This window comes from Gossypium raimondii, chromosome 12, assembly GCF_025698545.1.
Source record: "Gossypium raimondii isolate GPD5lz chromosome 12, ASM2569854v1, whole genome shotgun sequence".
Taxonomy (NCBI): domain Eukaryota; kingdom Viridiplantae; phylum Streptophyta; class Magnoliopsida; order Malvales; family Malvaceae; genus Gossypium; species Gossypium raimondii.
This window is the reverse complement of record NC_068576.1, coordinates 31,025,523-31,048,039: the sequence shown is the minus strand read 5'-3', so window position 1 is coordinate 31,048,039 and position 22,517 is coordinate 31,025,523. Positions and strand designations below refer to the sequence as shown.

The following is a 22,517-nucleotide window of genomic DNA, read 5'->3' as shown; positions in this document are numbered from 1 at the left end:
TGGAAAAATTATTTGTCGTTGATTGAATTTGTGTATAATAACAACTTCCAATCGAGTATTAAAATGGCACCTTACAAAGCATTACACGTTCATAAGTGCCGAACACGTTTTTATTGGACTGAATTTAGTGAGAATAAGATTCACGGGGTCGATTTGATTAAAGAGACTGGACAGAAAGTGAAAGTGATCCATGATAGTCCGAAAGCAGCGTCAGACCATCAGAAATCATACGAAGACTTGAAACGAAAAGATATTGAGTTTCAGATTGGGGATTGAGTGTTTTTGAAAGTATCTTCGTGGAAGAAAATACTTAGATTTGGCAGAAAAGGCAAGTTAAGTCTGAGATTCATCGGGCCGTATGAAATTATTGAGCGTATCAGACTAGTTGCTTATAGATTGTTGTTGCCACCTAAATTAGAAAAGATTCATAATGTATTTCATGTATCATGCTTCGATGATATCGATCTGATCCTTCACATGTGATTTCCCCGTCTGAGACTGAAATTCAGTCTGATATGACATATGAAGAATAACCGATCCAAGTTTTAGATCACAAGGTTAAAGAACTAAGAAATAAGAAAATTTCATTAGTGAAAGTCTTATGGCATCGAAACTGGGTTGAAGAAGCTACGTGGGAACCCGAGGATGCTATGAGAAAGCAATATCTAAACTTATTCACGGGTAAGATTTTCGGGGAGGAAAATCCCTAAGTGGAGAGAGTTGTAACAGCCCAATTTAAGCTAAATCAGAAAAGTGGTTTTAGAACCACAAATCCGAAGTCATAAATTTATTTTAATATTATTTTTGGTATTTACAGAATGTTATTTGATATGTGTGAAAATTTCGTGATTTAATTTTACCTATTGGTTAGTTAATTTGATAAAAAGACTAAATCGCGTGAAATGCAAAGTGGCATACTAATTGTTTAATTATTTATTTGCTATGATTAATTCAATGTGAGGTCCTTATGATGTGATTAGATCATAAAGGAGATAGTGGATTTTAATGGCTTGGCATTTGTGTAATTATTAATGTTTTAAAAGGTTAAAATAATAAAAGATAATTAAAGTTAAATTAAAATAAAACAAATTAGGTTGTCATCTTTCTTTCATCATTTTGAATCGAAAGTAAAAGCTTGGGAAGCCATTTTTTGAGTTTTTGCGTTCGACAATCTTGCATGCTTGATTAGGGTATGTTTTGAGCTCGGTTTTTTATATTTTTACATTTTTGAGATCGTTGCTTCGTATACCAGCTAGCCCGTGTTTTAATTTTCAAAATTTTTAATGATTTTTTGAAATACCATTGATGAATATTCAAGCTTTTTGATGTTTGATTATGAAAAATAAATATTTGATGTTAGATTATTATGTTTTATTAAGTGATTTTTGATAAAATTGTTTATTAAGGATTAAATTGTGAAAATTGTAAGTTGAGGGGTTAAGATGTGAAATAAATAGATTTTATGGATTGCTATGGACATAGGGATGATTCGGCCAAGCATGAGTATATTGAAATTTTGTGTATTTTGTGTTATTTTGAAATAGGGACTAAATTGTAAAAATGTGAAATTTTGGGGGCAAAAGTGTAAACATGCCCAAATGTGTGTTTTGGATTAAATTGAATATAGTATTGATTGAATAAGTTGAATTTGATATTATATAGATCAAGAAAAGCAGAATTTAGACCTAAATCGGGCAAAAACTAAAGTTATCGACTAAACGACTCGATTCGCGTCTTAGCATCCCAGGTAAGTTCGTACACGTTAAACATTGTTACAATTATGCTTTTAATGCTTTGTTATTGTATAAATTGTATACACAAGAATACAATCACGTTTAACGATAAATCAGCTATGTTTAGCACTTAGTATGAAATTTGAGATAGCGTCGGCTATTTATGGCACTTAGTGTGCGATCTGAAATAGCTTCGGCTATATATGGCACTTAGTGTGCGAGACTGAGATAGCTTCGGCTATGTAAGGCACTTAGTGTACGAGATTATAATAGCTTCGGCTATACGATGGAAAATAGTGTACGAAACATTGAGTGTTCGATAATGTTATGAGAAGGTTTAAGTTCGTTATGAATTTGTACAGGTATATACAAGTAAGTAGGGAGTTCAAATAGAAAAGGGTAAGATTTTGCACATAAGTATGTGAATAAGCTTATGAAAGGGTTGATATTATCCTGAGTTATACATTAATTGTTCAAATTGCTGATTTGTGTTTTATGAATTGTTGAGTATATTTAGTACGAACTTACTAAGCTTTGTAGCTTATCCTGTTTGTTTTTCCTGTGTTATATAGATTTTGAAAGCTAGCTCGAGTTCAAGAATCGTTCAGGAACATCATCACACTATCGATCACTATTTCAGTACCTTATAAATTTGTACTTTTGACTTATGGCATGTATAGGCTAATTTCGATATGGTACATTTTGATTACTGTATATATAGCCAAGCGAAAATGGCTTAATAATCTATTAATGTTTGTGAATATTATGCCATGTATTGAGCTCATTTTGGAAGTATGTTATATAGTATATAATTGTGTGATAATAAGTATGTCCAAATAAGTTTGCCGATTTCACTTCTTAATGTTCGGATATGAATATTAAGTCATGCTACAAATGTGTTTCAAAGACATTAAAATGTGGTTATTTCACATATTACTATGATATTCAAATGTGGCTATTTTTATATGTTATAATGCTGTCCATTTTGAGCATATTGATGCTGTCCAATTTGAGTATATTGATGTTGTCCAATTTGATGGATAATGTTGTCCATTTTAAGCATATTGATGCTGTCCAATTTGATGTATAATGATTTCCAATTTGAGCATATTAAAGCTGTCCAATTTGATGTATAATTCTGTCCATTTTGAGCATATTGATGCTATCCAATTTGATGTATAATGTTGTCCATTTTGAGCATATTAATGCTGTCCAATTTGATGTATAAATGCTGTCCAAAATAGAGTAGGTTACTTATGTTTGTATTATGTTGCATAGTTAGTAATTTGTTCATGTAATAAATGTATACAAATAGATGTTTTGATATTTGCTCGGTATATGATACGTACTGATAAATGTTTAAAAATGTTTTAAGTATTTGAATGATATAAAATTTTGATTAGCTTACAATAAGTTTTCTTATACTTACATATAATAAATACGCCGTCCTGTGTTAGTTTTTGTTAGGCCAAGCCTCTTTATTCAATTCAATTAGATGTTAATTTAATGTAAATAAACCATAACTATGTAAACCTATTCCTAATAGATTGACCCCAAAATAGCATATCCAAATTACGTTTTGCAAGATATATGGCGCCATTCTAGGATTCCATTTCCTAGTACCATGACCAAAATGAACTCCTGCTTCCAACATCTCTTCCAAATTTATGTTCCAATATCTTCGTGCCATTTTTGTTTGCACTTCCTCTCTCTCTCTCTCTCTCTTTTAAGTAAAAAAAAGAGACACAAGACACCCTGAAATAAATAATAGTTCCAATAGAACCTTCTCTTCTACCGGGGATTGGTCGTTTATCCACAACCCAAGCCATTACTTTCTATTCATTATTCTCTTTATTACTGTTAACAAATTAACAACTCAAATGACTACAATAAATTATCTTAAGAATCATTAAATTCTATACCTATAAAAGAGCGGCCTGATGTATCATGTAAATTGTTTGAAATGCAAGAGTCAAATAATTCTCGATGGTGGAAGAAAATATCTCTCATTTCTCCCCAGAAGAAATTCTTTTTTTTTGTTTCCAAAAGAATGTTGTTATGTTGTCTTGACCAGTGCACTAATCCTTTGAATCCGATGCGTGGGTATCATACCCCCAAGCACAACGTTTTCTTTCGTGCCTTTCAACCAATCGACGACCCACGAGAGCGACTTTTGCTAAAAATCGAGCAGTTTCTTGAAAACTTGCTTTAAATATAAAACTTTGAGTGTTCAGAGATGCTATCGTTATTCCCAATAAAATGGCTTGATAACAAATCACTTCGTCTAAAGCACGCCCCATTCGTTCCGCTCGTAATAATCCAATCAGTTCCCCTGGTAAAAAAACATTAGACATTCCATCTTTAGAAACCAATACTTTTGATGTTATTTGACCGACAATAATTTCTATATGCTTATTATGGATCTGTATCCCCTGAGATCGATAAACCTTTTGGATCTTATTAACCAAAGAGAGACGACTTTTCACTATAGTTAGCTCAATCCCCAAGGAATTCCAAGAATTCTTGTTATACATTCGTTCCAACCCTTAATTCTCTAGGTTCATCGATATTGAATCAATCGAGCGTACTTCTAACACTTGTTCAACTTTTGGAAGACCCTGCGTTATATCACTAGATCTCAATTTTTCATAAATAAATGTAACTAACTTATCTCCTTCGTAAAGGATTTCTCCATAATGCCCATGTACAGTTGCTCCCGGAGTCGCCAAATAAGGCTTAGCTGATCTTATTACTATAGAATTAGCTTGAACAATAAAAACTTGACCCGATTTTAGGTGTGGTTCGCTTTTGGCTATACATACATTTTCACAAATAAACTGCCCAAGACTAATTATTGTGGATGTTTCTTTACAATAATTATGATGATAATAATGATGGGGAAAATACCAATTCAAATTGACTGCATTCAAAAAGATGTTACATAAAGGATTGGTAATGGAGATTATGTAAATTATATAAAAAGAGACTTCTGGATAACATAAAAAGAATATTAATTGGGGCTTCAAATTCGTAGAAATGACTAGGCAGTACTCCCAACGATTCCGGTCTAGAGTATCCTCCTATCTGCTGATTAAAGTAATGACTATCAGGAACGAAATAATCCTTTCCTATTTTTTAGTTTAACCCTCATTCGTGGTTTATCAGATCTAAAAGTACAATAGGAACGAAAAAAATAAAGAATAAAAAAAATCTTTTTTTTCTTTCTTTCATAGATATAAAGAGATCTAATCGTGTCATGATTTATGAGCTAATGGAATGTTTCATTTTTTTCGTAATAGAAAACAATGGGTTAAAATATCTATTGGTATTCTACAATAAGTATTTTATTGATGGCTTAAGTTATTACTCAACAAAACAAAATTGAAATTATGAACGGGCGAGATCAATTCAGAAGCACTTATTTTTTATTCTTCAAAATATAGCAGACAAAATTCCAAGGGTATAATTTTGGACCGTCCAATCTATTTTTTCTCTATCTATTCTACAACTATACAAAGATAAATAATATTGATTCGGTCCTAAAATTTATTTGTGACCCTCGAGCAGCCTTATGAGGTGAAAATCTCATGTACGATTTTGGACTAGCGATGTAAACAGTGATGTTATCATCGACTATAATTATCTAACAGTTCAAGTGCAGTTGATATAGTTGAGGCGCAATCAAAATATGGTTTTTGGGGATAGAATTTGTGGCGTCAGCCAATAGGGTTTATCATTTTTCTAATTTCTTCTCTAGCAGAATGTGAGAGATTACCTTTTGATTTACCAGAAGCGGAGGAAGAATTAGTAGCAGGGTATCAAACTGAATATTCAGGTATCAAATTTGGTTTATTTTACATTGCTTCCTATCTAAATCTATTACTTTCTTCGTTATTTGTAACGGTTCTTTACTTGGGGGGTTGGAATATTTCCATTCCGTACATATTCGTCCTTGAGCTATTTGAAATAAATAAAATAAATGGAATCAGTTAAATGGTAATGAAAGGGTTGAAATTCGAAACATGATTTGAAAATGTAATTTAATTAGTAAAGCATGATTGATATTTGGTGTGGATTGTTAAGGACCTATGTTTTGACGAATAAATTGTTTTGATCATTAGGTGAGATAAATTAGGGTTTAAATATATATATATTTACATACACATGACGCATATTTATATACAGCTATGATATTTGGTTCATTTTGTTAAGTATGAGATTTTGATATTTAGTAATGCTTCGTAACCCTAATCTGGCGACGGATACGGGTTAGGGGTGTTACAGAAACAGTCACCAAGATAGTGGTACAAGAGGTTTGATTCCTTTATGAGTTTTCATGATTTCAAAAGAAGTAGCTTTGACAGTTGTGTTTACTTTAAGAAAAACAGTGATGATTCTTTTGTGTTTCTACTCCTTTATGTTGATGACATGTTAATAGCAGCGAAAGATAAATAAGAGATAAGAAAGGTCAAAGCCCGACTAAGTGAAGAATTTGAGATGAAAGATTTGGGACCAGTAAAGAAGATACTTGGTATGGAGATTCTCAGAGATAGAAAAGCAAGTAAATTGTACCAAAGTCAGAAGGGGTACATTGAGAAAGTTCTTTGCAAATTCAATATGCAGAATGCTAAGCCTGTTAGTACTCTTTTAGCAGCCCATTTCAGACTTTCATCGGCTTTGTCTCCACAATTAGATAATGAGATTGAGTACATGCCACATGTTCCATACCCTAGTGCAATGGGATCTCTCATGTATGCTATGGTTTGTTCACGTCCAGATTTATCATATGCAGTCAGTGCAGTTAGCAGATACATGGCGAATCTCGGTAAAGAACATTGGAAAGCAGTTCAGTGGATTTTTAGATACTTACGAGGTACTACTAATGTTTGCTTATAGTTTGGAAGAACCAGAGATGGAGTCATTGGGTATGTTGATGCTGATTTTGCTGGAGACCTTGATAGAAGAAGATCTCTCACAGGTTATGTCTTTACAATCGGAGGTTGTGCAATCAGTTGGAAAGCCACTTTGCAAACCACAGTTGCTTTGTCTACCACTAAAGCTAAGTACATGGCGATTACTAAGGCTTGTAAAGAAGCTATTTGGTTGAAGGGACTCTTTAGTGAACTCAATGAAGACCTTCAAATCAATACAGTATTTTGTGACAGTAAGAGTACCATCTTCCTTACAAAAGATAAAATGTTTCACGAGACAACAAAACACATTGATGTTTGGTATCATTTTGTTCGTGATATTATTGCTTGTGGTGATATTGTTGTGAGCAAAATTAGTACTCATGAAAATCCTGCAGATATGATGACTAAGTCACTTCCTATAACCAAGTTTGAGCATTGCTTAGACTTGGTTGGTGTTCATTGTTAAAGTTAAACCCTTAAGGGGTTTTACGGAAGAGGTGGAGAACTTGTTCGTTGAGAGTTCGTGATGAAGAAATTGTTATTTAAGAATCGTGTCAAGGTGAAGATTGTTAGAAATAAGTGACCCGAATCCTTATTTAAATAAAATACAGTGGTAAAATAAAATAAAAGTAAAATCCCCATAGAATTATACTTTTTTATTTTATTTTAGAATAAGGTTTTTTACACCTTATTAAACTCCATCTATTTGATATTGATTAGAATAAGGTGTTTCAATCTTACTACACTCCTATTAGAATATGGTTTTACAAGCCTACAAATAGACATAGTCTGCTTCTCTTGTAATCAATTCGAATTCGACATAGTGAATTTTTTTCTCTTATGCTCGTAGTTTTTTCTCAAAAGGGTTTCTACATAAAAATCTGTGTCTTTTATTTTTATTTCTCTTTTCTTTGTGATATATTGTCATTTCCAACATTCTATTATTTTTACAATACCTAAATGGAATGCCAATACAATTATTTACAAAAACGGTATGTTTATAACAATGTTGGGGGTGGAAGGCATGAAGGAGGAGGCACCACTTTTTTCTGATTTAATCCTGGAACCATCATTACCAAATGATAAGTGTTAATATATATTAAGGGTGGAGGGAGTGAGAGAGGTGACAACTATATTTTGTGCCTATACATTGGTAAAACTGGGTAAAAATACAGGTTAAAGGGATGGAGGGTGGTTGAGAGGCGACACCAGTGAAAGCTACCTGTCAGGCAGCACCAGTGGAGGGTTTTTGACAAGCGGCACACAATGGAGGGTACTTAATAGGCAGAATCCAGTGTTGAACCCCTATTTAAGTTGTGCCTTCTTGAACGATTTTGAAGATAAAAAGAGAAGAGGGAAAATTTTGGTTGTAAAAGAAGATAAAATAAAAGGTTAGTATATATAAAAAAAATTCAGTATGTTTTTTTAAAATAAAATATTGAGAAATTTAATTGTTTTTACAAATTTAGTATTGAAGATGGATAATCAATTTTTCGTATTCGTTTATCTTGATGGAGTAATTTTGAGATCAACACTTGGATGTATATTTAAATGTCATCAACAAATAGCAATGAGATTAATAGAAATGTCTCGGTTGATGATATGAAAGAAAGGATCAGTGCAAAATTTATTTTACATTGTGGGAGAAGGATCTCGAGACTATTCTACAAATTTCCAGTTTCAACAGATCCCATCAAATTCAGTAAGATGAAACTTGTAGATGATGAAAACATAGAAACAATGGTCGCACTTTATTGCTAGAATCAGAGTGGCCAAACTAATCCGATTGAGTTGTTTGCTGAGTTAGCTGATGTAGAGCCAGATGAAGATTTCACTCTATTAGGTGAAAAACATGGAGTTCAAGATCCGTGTACGGTGGTTCCGAGAGCATACGTTGATATGAGATCGACTGTATGCGGTATCAACATCGATCTTAATGCCCCACCTGCATCTGAGAACCTTAACCCGAGTCCCCATTTAAAAATACATCCAGTGGTGATTGAAACCGATACAGATGGTGATGATGGATGTGATAATAATGGTCCTTCTAATCACAAAGTTGAATATTATAGTGATATCGATCTAGACGAGGTCTTGGATGATATCAATGGTGAAGGCGTGAACAACAATGGAACTGTTAATGCATCTTTAGTCGAGAACCCAAGTCGAGGCATTATGATATACAATGATCCTGGGGCACACATGTCGATCATAGATCCCAATGCAGCGCATGCATCTGAGTTCTCAGAGTACCTCGATATACTACCTACTCACTCGTTGGTCGTAGACTTTGAACATGAGGAGTTGTTCGTGGGCCAAAAATTCGCAACAAAGAAAGACTATGTATTTACCATTAAGCGGTATAGCATGAATGTGTTTGTTGACTACAAAGTTGTCATGCCTAAAATGACATTGTATATTGAGGAGTGTTGGAGGTCAGAAAAAGGTTGTGCAATTTGCGGGTACGAGCTACATTTATCCAGATGTCAGAAATGTGAGAGATTTGAAAATTTGTTGGGCCTCACACATGCACTTCAATATGTATGACGCAAGATCACCGCAAACTTGATGCCAAAACTATCTACAACTGCATCATGCCAATGGTGAAGCATATGCCCACCATTCTTGTTTCCGTACTGATTGCCAAAATGCAAGAACGATTTCATTACCAAGTGTCATACCGAAAAGCATGGATAGCTAAACAGATGGCCATGAAACAGTTGTACAGAGATTGGGATGCGTCATACAATAAGCTACAGGGGTGGATAGTTGCTATGTGGGAGTACATACCAAGGACTATTATTAAGTTACAGGAACGACCTTATTACGGCCCGGACGACCAACTACAATTGGGAAGAAGAATTTTCCAACGGATGTTCTGGATAATTGATCCAAACATGTGGGCCTTTCCCCTCTGCAAGCCACTTGTGCAGGTTGATAGGAATTGGCTATACAAAAAATATATATAGGTTCTACTTATTGTGGTTGCACAAGACGGGAACCATAACTTTCTCCAGATAACGTTTGCCATTGTGGAGTCGGAGACCATGGAATCATGAGAAATCTTCCTAATAAACTTGCGAACATATGTTATTAGGGAAGACAATATTTGCATCATATCCAATAGATCGAAGAGAATAATTGACACAATTAAGCATTCTAGTATTTCGTGAAAATCCGTTTACTACATCTAGTACATCGTGACTAACTTCCACCGAGACTACAAGAATGTAGACATAACTTGTGATAAGGAATGATGTTTTAAATGTTCTTAATTCTTCAACAAATTAATTGGAGACTATAACTTGTGATAAGGAATGATGTGGATGAATGTGGAAGCGGATCGTAAAGTTTGTCAAAGTTGCGAATTTATCCTAAATCTCTAGACGAACGTAAACTAAAACGAGAAACAACAAAAACAGATTAGTTGTCACAAAGGAGAGCCAAACAAAATTAAAACAAAACAAAGATGAACTGACTGGTAAAGTGTCCAAAAGATAACGAATTAGAGTTTTTTGGATGGAAAGAAACCATCCTTGGACCTCAAGAAAACATTCCAACCAGATCTGGAAAAACAAAACACAAAAAGATTTGTTAGAAGTGATTTTAAAGACAAAAGCAAACTGTTTTTGTGCAAGAATGTTTGAAACAAAAAGAAAAGATTAAAAACTCCTAACTTTGATGTGTTTCTTGATGGAACAAGATAGGAGAACATATTTCTTAAAGCGACTTTAACCTAGAACAAAAATCAATAAAATCAACAAATCAAAATAGCAAGAACTAACTTAAATAAGTAAGAAACGAGAAATTAAGGATAGAAAAGAAAAGATGGTGTCCTAAGAAGCCTTGGAAACATTAAGAACTCACAACTCCTTTCAATGGCTTTAATTCGCCCTCCAAGAAAAAGATCTTGGGTAGAAAAAGCTTGAAGATGATTCCCACAACCTGAAATATTGTTAAAACAGCTTCTAAAAGAAACTCAAGAGCAATTCTTGAAGAAAAACTCAAAGAGAATTATTATTAACTCAAAAAAAATAAATCAATTGTATGTGTATAAGGGTGAACGTCCATGCTACTTATAGGCCCCCAAAATAAGTTTTCCTAACCCTAATAGAATAACTAACATGACAACTCATCAAATAAAAAACAAAATAATTCTAAGTGTGGACTTTTAATGGGATCTTTGGGCTGAATTATTACATGATGATCCACCTATTAAAATAAAATTGGACCTATAGTTTAAATATTTTACAATTTGGGCCACTTTGATAATTTGGCTTGATATTCAATTAAATTACTTTCCAAACTTCAGGATGGGCTTGTAGACATCTTAATGGGTCATTTTTTTAAGAACTTGGTCATGTGATTCATTTTCTCTCGAAATTGGCTTGTTCAAGCTCGTACATAAATCTAATGCGCCTTGGCTGCAAGATTCAGTTTCTTGGACCAAGATTTCCAAGATTTGAAATCTTGATTTTCTTGATTCTTGAAATTGTCTGAAACAACAAAATTGGACCAGATTCAGTTTCTTGAAAATAAGAAAATGAATCTTGATTTTCTTTTTCGGCAGTGTAGGCATCTAGGGCCTTGGTAACGAAGTCTTGGATGGTCTCATTCAATCTTGCTTGGATTTGCTTGGCCTTTGACCTTGTTCTTGGGCCTTAAAGAAATTTGAGTCCATCACGTTCATGAGCCTGATTTTGGGCCTTAAGACTCGCATCAATTTTTCTTTTCTTAATACATACACAGTATACGAGCTAGAGTCACACCTTTTCAAGCAAAGGATGACCAAACTTGAGGGTGACATGCAAGGTGAAACAAATACTCCTTTTCGAGAGTAGTTGGGTACCATGGAGCCATGGCAATGGGCTCAAAGTTTATATGACGAGGCTCGATATAGTCATATGACCACCAACCTGGTAGAGGCGATAACTTTTTCTTGAGGTAAACACAACATATTCCAAGTTCAGTTGTTTTCTCAACTGCGTTCTACATGCTAGCAACCTTGATGCCAAGAATGAGGCTGAAATAAGTCAACCAGATGGAGACGAGACACGTGTTTGTCAAAGAGGTCTGGAAGGCAATGGATGCGAACCGTCGAAGATAGAGGTTGATGACTGTAGAAATATATTCTCAACAGTTAGAAACTTTTTAAGTTACGGAGCCCATTAACCGTCGGCCCAGTATCCCACCTAAGTCCTACAAGGTTGATCTCCGAAATAGACGATACGATTACGGGAAGTTCCAGTCACTTCGTTACCCTTGTGCGCACATCATTGTAGCTTGTGCTCGCACCTCAATCAATGCTGAATAATATATCGATGAGGTGTACACTTTTGAGTGCACATTGCATATTTAGGGAAACGAGTTCCCTATCTTGCTGAACAAAATTCTTATTGTAATAGTTAAATTTTATCACCTATTCATGAGTGGGAAGACATGTTTGGTAAGTAAATGATGCCAAGAATGGCATCTTGTAAAGTGCCCAGGACTGCAGCAATACCAAGCACGTACCTATGTCCATGACACGATGTTTTGTCGTCCAACAAATCTCGCGATACAATGTAGCTAATATTGTTGAGCCCCAACTATATAAATGGGCAACAAATAAATCAAATAATAGGGTCAAGTACATCAAGTGGACCTTTTTGTTATTTGCATCTAGCATGAGTACACCCCCTAACATATCCATTATATATGCTCGAGCGGCACACATCATTTCCCGCTTAGTGGAAATACTCGGTAAATACTTGAAATTCGCATTCCACCATGAAAATCTCAGTGTCGTTAATTTATCGTCACAATCATCAGGCAATTTTCCTAGTTAGTCATAGCAAAGGGTCTTCGGATCAAACAATGTACTAAAACCCGTGTCCTCAATGTTGTTGATTGGGAGCCCAAGTTGCAGTTCAACATTTTCTAGAGTGATGGTGCACTCCCCACACGACAAATGAAATATGTGGGTCTCCGGGCGCCACTGCTCAACCAAAGTGGAGATCAAGTCATACTTCAAATCAAACATGTGAATCAATGTCACTTATCCGAATCCAAATGCCTCCAAGTATGACATAAGACGTTCATCCGGCAGATAGCCCACACTGTTGACACGGCCCCTCAATATGCGGTACGGACCCTGACCAGATATTCAACTATAATAGTTAATATATACCAATTAAATAAAAAAAATACGTGGAAGTTTATAAGGAGACCCCTGAATAACAAATAACAATTTCATTACCACCACATTAATCGTATCTGATGTGTGATATGTTTCTGTAACCAAAGAAACCATTTTGATATTTGCAATTTCAAGTAAAAAAAATTAATCCTCGCCTAAACAAATAATGAAAATGAATTTTGTATCATTTGTTATTTTTGAAGATTTAATAATATTTTTACCCATATAAACAAATGAATAACAACGTAATTTGGGATACACTAATATAAGTCAATCATTTATTTTTTCAAAACTATCTCATTTTTTTTCATTTGTTATCCCAATAACAATTTTTTATTACATAATAGATATTAAACATTTGTGAACTATAAAATTTTTAATTCGATTCAGTTCAATTAATTAGTATTCAATCAATTTAACGTAAGATATATCAATTAAATTTCTTACCACAGTAGTACAAAAAAATAATTAAATATCAAAATGGGTAATCTTACAAATTTGAAGCGAAAAGCCCATTTCAGTATTTATTTTTGTAGAAAACGACCCATTTCGGTAATTCATTTGTAGGGTGACCCATTTCGCAAATTTTTTCAGGCAGCACCGGTAGAGCACTGTAGCAAACGTACCATTTTAATAAATAATCTCTTGGGCATACCATTTGAGTTTTCTTGTATTTTTTGGGATAAAAAAGCCAACAAATAAATACATAATAATTACAAATAAAAATTATAAAGTATCACATTTTTGACATAATAATCTTCTTTATACTAATTAAGTAAATAACAAAAAAAACTCTTAAAATTTCAACACAATGCGACCATCTATTAAGTACATAAAAATAATAATGTTAAAAAACATAAACTATCAAAAAACAGATAAACTCAATAAGATCATATGTTATTTGCATCTACTAAAAAACAAATGTTAAAAAAAAAAAAACTATCAAAAATAAATAAACTCAATGGGATCATACCTTACTTGCATCTACTAAAAATAAATATTAAAAAAAAAACAGAAACATATCTACTGAGTTTCTTTCAAACATCCTTTTTTCTATTTCTTTCAAACATCCTTTTTTCTATTTCTTTCAAACATCCTTTTTTCTTTCTTCTCTATGTAAAATAAATCAAAATCAAAATTAAAATCTCAATAAAAATCAGCACAAAGAACTATTTGTTCAATAAATCAAAAATAAAAAATAACATTCATAACCTATAAATAAAAAACAAAAAAAAAATCATAACCTACTTCTCCTTCTCCTTTCTTTCTTCCTGTTCTACAAACAAAATCAAAAAAATTTCCCCCAACCACAAACCCCACACAATACAGGTATATATGTTGAAAGCTAATTTTCCCCCTTTCCCAACTCGTGACCAATTGATCTTGTCGCAACAAGTGGTCAGTGGACAGTGGTGCCGCCTATCTCTCTCCCTCCACCTCACCTGCCACATTACAAGTCCCCTAAAATTTATTTTGTATTAAATCATTGTATATGGCCTCTTTTATTAATGGGTTTTTTTCATAACCCGGATACTGGTGTCGCCTCTCTCACTCCCTCACTTCTTAATTTCTTTTAAAATACATATCATTTGGTAATGATGGTTCCATGATTAAATAATAAAAAAAAGTGATGCCACCTCCTCCATGCCCTCCATCCTCAACACTGTTGCAAATATACCATTTAGGTAATTAAATATTTATTTTGTATTATATATATAAAAAACCGTAGTCTAACAAATAATTTTTATTTTTTATGCATTTATTAAAAGAATATTATATACAAAGAAGATACAACTACAGCACTATAGATGTTCTACCTTACAAATATTAGAGGTGTCTAGGGTGTAAAAGGTAATTTACTACTCTTAAAGGTTTGAAACTTTGACAAATTTGTGTGTTTGTGAATTGGGATGGGAGAAGGGTAAGAAGGGAAAAGAGAGGAAAAAAAATGAAGGGAAGGGAGAAAATTAATAAAGTATAATTACTTTATTGAACTTTTTTGTTATATTGATTTTCTTTTTGGTATTACATTGTAATAATTTGATTTAAATTATTTAAAATTATAGTAATTTAATTTTAAAAATTTAATTTTAATTATTTTTAAATTATTATATACTTATAAATTGAGATTTTAAAAGCGTCCAACTATATGTTGATTCTTTGGTCACAAATTTTTTAAAATTTTATATTAAGCTAAATATTTTTAATTTTTAAATGCTATATACAAAATAATATGTACAATCACTCGACGTTTATTTAAATTATTTATTTTATGGATTTGTTAGCAAATTTGTAAAGGGTTAGATAAATCATATAATTTTTTGTCTTAATATTACGTTTTCATATATTTAAATTTCTCAATTTATTATATTTTAATTTATTCCATATTTTATAAGATTTATTATAATTATTCAAATATATTTCTAAATTTATTTATATAAGATTTTAAAATATAAAAGAGTAAATTTACCATATATATATAAAAAGTAAATTTGTTTATTAATGGTTTAAATCCCAGGCGAAGCCGGGTGTAAAATTTAGTTTACCATACAAAATTGATGTTAAAGTTCATAAATATATATATATATATATATATATATATATATATATATAAACTATAAATTTTAAATTTATCATTTGTGGATTGTCTCCATCTTTTAATTAATGTATATATTGAACAAATCATATATATATATATATATATATATATATATATATTCTATAACAGTTCTTTGAAACAACTATTCAAAGTAGAGATTGAAAATATTGAACATTGACATCATGAGTTATTTTCTCAAATATTAATTTTTTTATCATTTTGATGAAAATTAATTATTAATTCAAGTTAATTTTAAATATTAAAATTTTATATTCTTAATTTATATTGATAATAATACAAACTATAATAATTTTAAAATTAAACATTTATATTATATTATTTTTAATTTTGTTAATCGTGGTATTACTTAAACATTTATATTACTTAAACAAATTTTGTAACAATTTTTTAAAAATAAATAAATTTGATGCACATGGGATAAAAAATTAATATATTATATTATATTATTTATATATATTATATAATTTATAACACATAAAATATTAAGTATATAGTAATATATAATACTATAATGTAAATATTTAAAATAAATAAATTGTCTATATCTAAATTTTAATAAATGAACAAACATTCAAAACTATTAAATTTAAATTAAAAATAATATAAATATTTTTCAAAAAATAAAAATAATATGAGTGAATTTAAAATAGGCTTGAATTAATCATTTAGGAATATAAACGGATTTCAACAAAATTTTAAATTCATATTTTAAGCGGCTCAAATTAATAGAATCATAATATTGTTAATATCATTTCTAAACATTCATTAACTTATGGAGAACTTTAATTGCAAATGTTCCACAACTTTAATTTACACTATTTTTCAACTCATTTATTATTGTTTCATTTATTTTATTAAATGATACTCATAAATAATGGATTAAATATATATCACAATATACCCTAAAACGTATATATCAAAATATAAAATGTGTAAAAGCATGAAAGTGAATGTTTAAGGTATTGCATAAAATAAAAGCCAATGAGTTTACGTTTAAAATTTTGAAAACCTACTATTATGCTTTTCTTTCTTAGAGGTGATAATTATTTTATTGTTTTTTTTGAGAAAATAATTTTCGATTGTTTCTTGTAATTCTTTTTTAGTATTTTTATATCCACTAATAGGTGCTAAAAGTAACATGATTTAGTTTCATTCTTAATACATTTTTGGGTAATTATTCAATCTTAATGGTGAATTTTACACTCAAGCATTTTAAGATGTATATATAGCAAAAATATGAAGATGGGAGAGAGTCGTCATAAAATACTCAAGAAAACAACTCAAAAAACACTATTGAAGTCGATTCTGAAGCAAATTTCCATCAAGATTGAAGATTCCCTTGTGATTTATTTGGATATTATTATGAGTTTCTTTGTTTCTTATGGTTATACTGTATTTTGGATGTTTTTATTTGCTAGCATGAACTAATTTTCTAAATACCTAGGGAGATGAACCCTATGATGAATTTTGTCATTTGATTTCTATTTTACGAAATCTTGTTCTCAATTATGTGTCCTTAATTCTTGGTTTAATATTTTTAGATTATTGATCCATGTTTGATGTGCATAAATAAGAGGAGGAATAGACCCTGTTTAAGAGTAGATCTAACGTGACTGAGTGGAGTTGCATGCAATCCTAAAAATAAGATGACATAAATCTACCGGATTAGAGTCAAATCTAATAGGGGAATCCATAGATCGAGTTAATACAATAATAGGAGTTTTAATGAGAAAGAAATTTCAATTAATCAACCTAGAGTCAGTTGCTTTTATTCTTGAAGAGAAATATTAGCATAATTTAGGGATTTCTATGAATCAAGATACTAAGTGAAGAAATTGCGTAATTTAGATTAATAATGATAGATGAAATCTAGGTGAATTCTTTCCTGGGTATTGTTTCGCTTCTTGGTTGTTTACTCGATTATTTTCCTGATTTATTCTTTGTCGCGTTCTTAGTTAATTAATTTAGTTGATTTTAGTTATCAATCAATCGCTCCAATTATTTGGTTAAATAATAGAAAGACGGTAATTACTAGTACTTTTAGTATTCGTGAGAATGATATCTTTGCTCACCGTAGCTATACTATTAATTGATAGGTGCACTTGCTTTAGTCAGATTTTGGCGTGTTGTGAGGGACTAAAATATTAGGAAAACTTCATTTCTATTAATTTAGCAATTTTTTATTTTAATTTTAATATTTTTTTAATTTAATTTTTGCATTCGATTTTTTCGTTTGTTTGATTCTAACAGGTTCTTTTGGTTTATGACTAGAGAAAACCTGTTGAAACCGTTAGTGTTTGATAGTGAAATTGAACAGACTACTTGCAGAAATTATAGAGAGGTTAGAGAAGCAAAGTAATGTCAACAGATTTTAATAGACGATAAAGAGGAAAAGGATATTATGGAGATGGATGGTAATCAAAATATTCAGCAGCCTCCTGCACCTCCTGTGTATTGGCCCAAATTCAAGGTTATCGGAATAGTGGTTTCGTAACCACAAATCTAATTTAAAGAGAAATTTATTTTAATATTTTTGCATGAATATTGATATGATAGGAAAATCGTATGAAAATATAGATAGAAGAATTTTACCGATTTAATGTGGTTAGTTAGAAAAAGAAATTATTGAAGAAATTGGGTAAAAAAAGGTATCGAGACCTCGATCTTGTAAAATCGAGTCAAAAATATTTTTATAAATATTTATGAAGTGTTAGTAATATGGTATTAAAATTTCGTTAGAACATTTTAATGTTTGGGTAGTCAATTAAGTGAAAAGGACTAAATTGAAAAAGATGTAAAAGTTACTAGAAGGATTAAATAGCTCAATTGTTAAATGAGGAGGGACATAAATTGCAAATAAGCCCAAAAGAAGATATTTTGGGCGGCATACGCTGAGAAAAATTAGGAGAATTGAAGAATTAAGGGTAAAATTGGAATATTGCAAAATTTACTTTAAAAGTTAGGACTAAAGTGGAATATCTAGGATTCTCTTTATTTTTCTCCATTCTCATCAGCCAAAAAATGTTCTAAGGGTTTATTCAAGCTGGTTTTTCATAATTTTTGCACCAAGTGAGTTAATCGTTTCCTTTTTCTTGTAATTTTTGTGTTTCTAAGACTTTTACAACTAGGTCCTATTACTAAATTCATTAGTTTTTGATTTTATGAATGAATTTGAAAGTTGCTATGAATATGTGCTGGAAGTTTATGATGAAATAGGATGAAATTGAAGCTTTAATTTGTTTATGAGATGATTTTATTAGGTAATTTCAATAGAAATTGATTTGTAGGACTTAATTGTGAAAAAACTTGGAATTAAATTCTAGTGCTAAAATTCTGATTTCCAAAGGTTATAAAGTATTTTAAAGTGATAGAATAAAGTAGGGGTGAGCATTCGATCGAATCGAATCGAATCGAATCGAAAATTTTCGAGTTAATCGAGTTTTCGAATCTCATTTTATCATCCTAACTTTATTTGAAGTTTTCTTGAATCAAGTCGAGTGAGATGGAATTCGAATCGAATCGAATATATTTGTTCGAGTTAAATTTTAAAAAATAATTTTGGGTCCTTGTAACCATTGTCACCCATCGTAATAAAATTTGTCCACCTTAATCAAATTTTTTATTAACTTTCATCACTTCATAATTTATTTATTAATTTTTTATATACTGGTTAGCTTCTTTGCTTGCTTAGTTGTTTCAATTATCTTGATTCTTGTCACTATGTATTTTAGAATTAAAAATATATTAAATGTAAAAATATGATTTTTAATAAAATTTATTTTAAAAAATAAAATGTGAAATTGATACCAATATAAAATTTTAACACGAATATTTTATGGCATAATTAATAATTCAATTTTAATATAAATATTCAATATGACTAAACAATTCAATAATATAAATAATATAAAATGTGAAATTTAATTTAATAATATAAATAGTAGATATAAATAAAATTATTACTATTTATGTTTAGTGATTTTTTGGATATTTTGATTTTTATTTGGGAGTAAAGGGTGAGAAGTAAAAGTTTAGGGAAAAATAAAAGTTTTGGGAATAAAAGTTTGAGGAAAGTAAATAGGGGAGTAAAATTTTGGAGAGAAAATATTAAAAAAATTGGAGGGGGAGGGTTTGGGATAGATGGGAGGTGAGATGGGAAGGGAATAAAAGTTTTAGGGGAAAAGTGGGAGGGAGTAAAAATTTTGGGGGAAAATAAAAGGTTTTGAGGGTTTTGGGGAGTAAAATTTTGAGAAAAAATAAATGGGAGAGTAAAATTTTGGTGGGAAATGGATTTTGGGTAGATTGGGGGGTTGGGAGGGGAGGGGAGTAAAAGTTTTGGGGGGAAAGTGGGAAGGAGTAAAAGTTTTGAGGAAAAAGTAAAAAGGTTTGGGAGTTTGGGGTGAAAATGTAAAATATTATAGTTTGATATTCGAATTATTCGAATTATTCGAGTTATTCAAATTCGAAAACTCAACTCGATTCGAACTCGAAATGCGAAAAAAAAATTCGAGTTGATTCGAATAACTCGATTAACTCGAATAGCTCGATTCGTTTAACTCGAAATTCGAATTTTTTTCGATTTTTCGAGTCGAATCGAGTTTTGCTCACCCCTAGAATAAAGTGTTGGTTGAGAAAAATCAACTCAATTGAGAGGTTAATTGAGCAGGGATGGAATTATCATTTATTGAAAGCTTAGGGAAAGAATGGTAATTAACATTATGCACTAAAACAGTTTTGGACAGCAGCAGTAGTCTAACTTTGAAAAATCACCAAAAATTGTAGAGATCGAATTAGAGAATTAATAAAATATTAAATTAAATATTATTGAGTCTAGTTTCTTATAAAAGAAAAGGTGTAAGCAATGGAATTGTAAATCATGATATATAATAGATTTTGTGAGATAATGTCAGAATGAATTCGGGTTCCCCTGTTCTGACTTTGGAAAATCATTAAACATTGTACAAAAATTATTATGAGTTATAATTTATATGGTTAGAATCCTTAATGAGTCTATTTTCAGACGAAACAAATGGAAACATCATTCGAATTCTGTACAATGAGATAATTAATTTTTAGTGAAGAGAGGTCGGAACTATCAAATAGTGAAACAGGGGAACTTTAAAGAATAAACTGTACTTATTGGCTAAACCAAAAATTTTGAAAATTTTATGATAATAAGATATGTGAGTATAGTTTTGGGTAAAATTAGCGGATCTTAATTTGGAGCTCCGTAGCTCAAGATATAAATAATTTAGTGACTGTGACTCAGTGAGACAGCTTTGAATGCACAATAAATAATAATGGAATTATAGAGAATGTTACATATGAACATGAAAAGTATTAGATTAATGAAAATGAATTGACGGTAAAAAGGATATAGCCCAAACGGGTGATCCTATTCTAATATAACCCTCCCGAAGAATATGTGGAAAATAGATTTAGCTCGGACGGGTAATCCGAATTAGGGTCTGAATTTAGCCTGGACTGGTAATTCAGATCCAAGCTCATTAGAGTAATTGTTGTTGCAGGGGATTTAGCCTGGACTGGTAATCCCGACAATACTCTATGAGTTTATATTATAGGGGATTTAGTCTGGACTGGTAATCCCGCTGTAAGGATGAGGTTCGCGGGAGTGTGCTCTCTGAAATAGAAATGTACGCACATGAATATGAATTGACGGTCCCGAATTTGTACACTAAAGTGTACATCTGAAAATCCATTGAAATTCCGGGAAATTCAAAGGGATAAATATGGAATTGATGAGCTCATCAATCATTTGTCTTTGTAATGAATTTATATGATGTTTACTTAACTAATGCAAAAGTTGAGTTTGTATGTGATAGGTATATGTTTATGCGAATTGGATCTGTGCTTGTGTTATTAAATGATAGGTGTATAATATGGTAAGTATAATTCCTGTTGCATGAACTTACTAAGCACAATGTGCTTACCCCGTTCTCTTTTTCCCTATTTTGTAGTGCTCGGGAGCTCGAAGGTTGGAGATTAGTCAGAGCTTTATCACACTATCAACCCATATCTTTTGGTATTTGAAAATGACTTATTTTGAAAGAATGACATGTATAGACTAAATACCAATATTACATAGAAATGAATGTTTGTAACTTAGCTATTGGTATGGCTAGAGTAAGTATAACTTTGAGATTTTGCAAAAAATTTCTTATGACTTCGATTTAATATCAGTTTAGTCCCGATGTATTTTGGGCTTCGGAGGCCCATCCAAGGGACATCATGACATGATTCGATAAATGAATAGTAATTAAACTCGTAATAACAGAAAAATTAATTCAGTAAAATCTGGTAATGCCTCGTATCCTATTCCGGCGACGGAAACGGGTAGGGGGTATTACATCCTGCTCCTCGTACTATGTATGATTATGCTAAGCCTACTTTGATTGGGGTTGAATTGAGTATCGTCAGATCGACTATAACTGCAAACAGTTTTGAGCTAAAGCCGAACAAAATTCAGATGGTACAGCAGTATGTTCAGTTTGATGGGTTGCAAGATAAAGATTTGAATGCTCATTTGGCTAACTTTCTAGAGATTTGTGACACATTCAAGATTAATGGTGTTTATGTTGATGTCATATGCTTACGGTTGTTCTCATTCTCTTTGAGGAGTAAAGTAAAACAGTGGTTGAATTGATTTTCACGAGGTTCTATCACGACTTGGGATCAAATTACTGAGAAGTTTTTGTTGAAATATTTTTTGCTGACTAAAAAAACTAAGTTGAGGAATGATATCTCTTCTTTTTTCCAATTTGATATTGAGACTCTTTATGATAAATGGGAGAGATTTAAGGATTTGTTAAGAAGGTGTCCTCACCATGGACTACCTTTTGTGGCTCCAAGTTCAAACTTTTTACAATGGTTTAAACCCCTTGACTAGATAGATGATTGATGCAGCAGCTGGCAGAACATTGAATAATAAAACACCTGAGGCAGCTCAAGAGATTATTGAGGAGATGACACTGAATAATTATCAGTGATAAGTTATGAAAGTAAAACATGCTAAGGTAGTTGGAGTTTTTTATATTGATGCAGTTTCTATGTTG

At 31.4% G+C, this 22,517-nt stretch overlaps 1 non-coding gene across 1 annotated transcript; it reads right to left on the bottom strand.

The window, feature by feature from the left end:
* Positions 1 to 22,189: 22,189 nt before the first annotated feature.
* On the bottom strand, positions 22,190 to 22,296 carry LOC128035647 (small nucleolar RNA R71). The gene has a single exon (XR_008192199.1). It is a non-coding gene; the product is annotated as a small nucleolar RNA R71 (small nucleolar RNA).
* Positions 22,297 to 22,517: the final 221 nt, after the last annotated feature.